This window comes from Argentina silus, assembly GCF_951799395.1.
Source record: "Argentina silus genome assembly, chromosome: 21".
NCBI classification, from domain to species: Eukaryota; Metazoa; Chordata; class Actinopteri; order Argentiniformes; family Argentinidae; genus Argentina; species Argentina silus.
The window spans coordinates 12,811,421-12,816,833 of NC_139675.1; positions in this window are offsets into that span (position 1 = coordinate 12,811,421).

Below are 5,413 nucleotides of genomic sequence, written 5' to 3' on the forward strand. Positions count from 1 at the left end.
TCTCTCTCTCTCTCTCTCTCTCTCCCTCTCTCTCTCTCTCTCTCTCTCTCTCTCTGTCTCTCCCCACACCTCCTCTGGAGTGGGAGTCAGTTCAGCAGAAGTGCATGGCCTGCACGTAGCGAGAGAGAGAGAGAGATTCAAGTCCACGTTCCCGGTTTGTGACTGTTCATGTATTAAGAGTGTAGACAGCAGTGTATTTATAGATCTTTTTAGGCCACCCGGGTACTCGCTAACACGCTCAGGTTGTAATTACGAGGACATCGTGCGCTGTATCGCAAATCAAACGGAGAAAATTCCTCATGAATATTTTTGGCAAGCGCCGCGCGCTGCGTGTGGAGCGTTCTTCAAGGGTGCCTCGAAAGAGGGAATGGAAGGGGACGGGAATTGATTACGCAGACTCCCTAAAAAGCAGCTGAATTCCATTCGCGACTGATCTTGTTGTTTCGGGATCTGGTTTGTAAAACTGTGATCTATTCCAGGAGCAGCGATGACATCTTTGTTGTTTCTTCCGGAACTATCTGACAAAGGATCTATCACAGTGGGCATGCTTTGTCTATACTGTACTTGGAAAAACAGTGTACTTCTTAAAAACGTCTTTGTATCACACCTGCTCTTGTGTGAGAGAATAGTGCAGTGACCCATCTCCTTGTCGAGGAGCAGCTGCTGTGTGTGCGTGTGTGTGTGTGTGTGTGTGTGTGTGTGTGCGTGTGTGTGGGAATGGGGCGAGGCGGGAGGCCTGAGAGAGACTGTGAACCCGCCCCACGTGAAGAGAACGTGATCCACCAAACCTCCACACCGGGACCAGTTCATCCCTTCCTCCCCTTCCTCCTTTCACATACCATATGCCTCATCTCCTGTTTCCATCCACCACCGCACAACGAGACCCCCCCCCCCCCCCCACCACCACCACCACCACCACCACCACACACACACACACACACCCCCCTGAGCTCCCGAGAGAGCGATGCTTTACCAGGCTTCCCCTCCATTCCTCCCCCCCTCCCTCCCTCCCTCCCTCTCTCTATCCCTCCCCCCCCCCCCCCCCCCCCCCCCCTCTCTCTCTCTCTCTCTCTTTTCTCTCAGAGTGCTGTGCTCAGTGGGGACCGAGGATGAATGAACGACCTGGAAATCAAACTGTTTCAAATGACCGTCGTTCGGAAGTGAAGTTGTGAGCCCTGTCATTGTACTCCCTCCACCCCTCCAACCCCCCCCTCCCCCCCTTCCCACCGTTCATTCACAAAAACGAGGGAGAGGGAGAGCCCCACCCAGCTACCTACACCCTCACCCCCCCCCCCCCCCCTCCTCCTCCTCCCCCCACACCAGGGACCCCTCTTGTGTGACATCATGTCTCTGTCACTGAGCAGACTGCATTGTTGTCCGTGACTGGCTCAAACCTTTTTTCTCTCTCTCTCTCACTCTCTCTCTCTCTCTCTCTCTCTTTCCTTCCCTCCCCTCCCTCTCTCCTTCTCTCCCTCTCTGCCTCTTCTCTTCTCCCTTCTGCTTTTCTCTCTCTCGCTCTCCCCCCTTCCCTCCCCCTCCCTGTCCTCTCCTCTTTTTTTGTGTTTTGTTTTCACAAATAACAAAGGGACGCCAGAGTCTCATCAAGGCTGGAGACATCCGTCCTCTCTGCCCCCCCCCACCACCCCGGCTCCCCCCTCTCCTCCCTTCCCACTTCACACACAGGCTGGGGCGGATCCCACAGGATAGCTTACCTTGGCCTTTCCTCTCCTGTGGCATCACACACACACACACTCCCATTCCCATCATTCATCAGCGGCGTGCTGGGGGGTTCTCTCACAGGAACGAGGGGCGACGTCCTGCTCACTCCAGTGTGATTCCCGGTCCTCGCTGGCTCCAGCCTCTGATAGGCTGTGATTTATCACTGCTTGAGAAGCTACACTTTGAAACTCGGAGAACGGAGAGTTGATTAAAAACGTCTTGGTTCTCCTTTATGGGAGAATGTACCATTGTTTTGGGAGGTAAAAAAAAAGGAGTCATGCACCCTGAGTGATGTTTCCTTTGTGTTGACCCATGCTGTGATATTGATTTTAGATCAGGAACAGGACATGGATGAGGAAACATGTGCCTGGCAGACAGTATACGGTACTGTATGGATGACTTGCCCCATGTCTGGCTGCTCAGAACATGAGTCTACTGGATGTATATATTCCATCTCTCCCTCTCTCTCTTTCCCTCCCTCCCCCTTTCTCTCTGTCTCTCCCCCTTTCTCTCTCTCTCTCTCCCCCTTTCTCTCTCTCTCTCTCTCTCTCCATCCCCCTTTCTCGCTCTCTCCACCCCCCCCCCTCTCTCTCCCTCCCCCTTTCTCTCTCTCTCTCTCTCTCTCTATCTCTCTCTCTGTCGTCCTGGAGCCTATGGAAATGTCTGTGTTTACCATCAGGGCTCTCATGTTTCTGCAGAGACACTGGTGTCAAGTGGAATGATTTATATATGTTTCAAACAAACCTTTAGGGATCCACTGCCTGGATGTATTTCAATTCAGAACAATGAGAGCCAGTCCCTTGATAAAGCCTATGTGGTTTGAAAAAGAGAAGCTGTTGGATTGGAAAGATTTTTTGGGATTCATTCCGAATTTTATTATGACGTGTCCCTATCATCAATGTCCATGTGAGATCAAGTGATCAAGAAATGCAGAATTTTAAGTGTCATTCATATTCAATCTCCCTTGAGTTTGTTCCAGAATCCTTGGCCATGTGAGATTGTGTTACTGCTCATAATCTAGAAATGCTGAGTTCTGAAAGTCCTTGGCTGTCCTGCCTGGAGTTGAAATGTTTTTGGGACATGGGGGATGTGCTTCACTCAGAGGCGAGAGTGGGCTGTGATGATCAGAGATCTGGTTCTAGTCTGACTCAAGTCTCGACTCTGGCCCATAAAACCTTCTGCAGCATTCTAAATCCTGATCCCTCTATCTGAAATACTGTATGCCGGGTTCTGTATACGCCTCACTCAATACCTAGAAGTAAAAGGTTATTTGGCTCGTCCCTGTAGGAGAACCCTTTTTGGTGCCATGTAGAAACCTCTGTGTGGAAAGGGTTCTACAGAGCACGGATCCAAAAAAGGGTTCTTCAAAGAAGCCGAAGAACCCTTTTTTTTTTCTCTCTTTTTTCCGGAGTGTATTATCACGTCCCAGGAGGCCAACAGCACCAGAAATAACACAATCAGTTTCCCCAGCTCAGCCAAAGGCCAGAGAGACCTGGGTCCTGTTGCGGTGGGAATGATGTATTCCCTGGCAGGTCAAACGATACTCTGTATAAAAAAAAACCCGTTCGATTCGACACTGTCACGAGAAATTAGCATTAGTACTCCCCTAAGAACACCTTTTTTTTCCCCCCGAATGATGGCAAAACACTTGTTACCGTATAAATGATGGTGGCGCACCGGGTTAGGTCTCCACGGCAACGGGAACAACAGCTGAAAAACAAAGCGCTGAGTGAAGACATTCAAGGGGTAAAGACGAGGAATCCGAAACGCAAGGAGGGGGCGACGGTGCGTGTTATTATGCAGACTAATTATGAGTACAAGTCACCCTCTCCAATGACCAAACACATGACCGGAGCATACTGTATTCAAATAACAGTCCTAGACACATTTTATGATAAATAACAGTTTTTAATGCTGAATGGTGCAGCTCTTACCAACTGTTTAATCCTGTGCGTTGCCAAGAGTGTCAAGGCTTGTATTTCAATGGCGGCTTCATTAAATGTAGGCCTTGGAAATTGGCAATTGGTAAAGCTTGGAAATGGAGCTACAGTACCTGTAAGAATTTAAGCTGTTCTGTGTCATCTCTTCCAGGGAAGTTGCGCTGTTATCGTGGCGTCAAATACACGGGATTCAAAACCATCCTGTAACTTCATAACTGTACAGTAATGTTGGTATATTGTAGCTAAAACAACAGAAAAACAACAGAAAATGGCCCTCGTTTGCTCCCACAGAAACTCATTAAGATGACCGCAGAAGAATGAATGTCAGGAGGGATGGAGCGTAACCAAATGTAGGCCCCCGGCGCAGCCTTCGTTTCATGTGGCCAACGCAGAAGCCATGAGATCCCAAGGACTCTCTCCCTCTCTCTCTCTCTCACAATGAGAAAGGCCTATAATCACAGCCTCATATTATTAGATTAAAGAATATTCCCCCTTTCTTCTTCTTCTTCTTCTTCTTCTTCTTCGATCTGTTCCTTCTCCCTCGTTTTCTCCCCTAAGTACATATGTGATTCACAAGCCAAAATGAGTATGGTAAAAGCCCCCCCCCCCCCCCCCCCCCGCCCCCCCTGCCTCTCCATAATGAAATAAACCCCTTAATGACAATGTAGGGAGGGTTTGGAGGTTTTAAAGGTCTCCAGTGTACATTACCGCTCCAACCGAAAGCACTTGACCACAGTGACTGGCAGTTTGACTCTGGTTTTCTAAACCGTGGTGGGTGGCTCCGAGTCAATTCTGATTCGGCGGAGGGAAATGTTCATTGTGCTGGGCTGCTGCTCTCGTCATTCTATTCCAAATCGCTGAGGCCCAATAAAAGACGTCGTGCTTTTCTTTTTTTGTTGTTCTGCGCTCCTTCTCCGGGGCCTTGTTTAACAACACAAGAACACAAGGGGAGAAGAAAGAGGCCATTCAAGGACCATGTAGCAGCCTTTTGGCTCACGACTGGGATACAGAGGTCCAGATGTTTCGATGCCGGTCGCTAACTATCCCTCGCTGTCGATGACGATTCACATGGTGAGGAAGGGTCAGTTAGTCTCGTCGTCCGGTTCTGCCTGGGGCGAGTTGGGTTTGGGAGATGCTAGATGGCGAGGTGATGACAATGGTCCTATTTGACCTTTCACCTTCACTTTCATGGGTTTCTCTTTCATGTCACGACCTCGTTGACCATCAGCTGATGATGCAACCGCGGTTTCCTCAGGCGATGGTTGACTACCGAGACAAACACCCCCCCCCCCCCCCCAACCCTCACTCACCCACCCCTCCCTCACTCAACCCCCCACCCCCTCTCTTTCTCTCTTAGCCACCACCACCCCCCCCCCCCACCTATCTCATACCTACCTCCTTCCTCTCTCCCTCACACTCCCCCCCTTCTCTCCCTCACCCACCTCCCCTCTCCCTTCATCGTCCACCTGCCCCTCCCCCTCCCCCTTCCCTTACTTACCCACAGCCCCCATCTTTCTCTCACCCACCTCCCCCTCTCTCACTCACCCACCTCCCCCTCTCTCCTTCAATTATTATATCAGGTCTCCATGTCTTTGTTTTGGGGCCTTAAAGGATGTTGTTTTGTGTTTGTTTGAGAAATGATGGGTGTCCGGTCTGCACAAAAAGACTCTACCTTGCAATAGAAAATAGAGGGACCACAATGGTTTTCACAATGCTTTTCGCTCTTCTTTCTTCCCCCAATAGCCCAGGCAGTA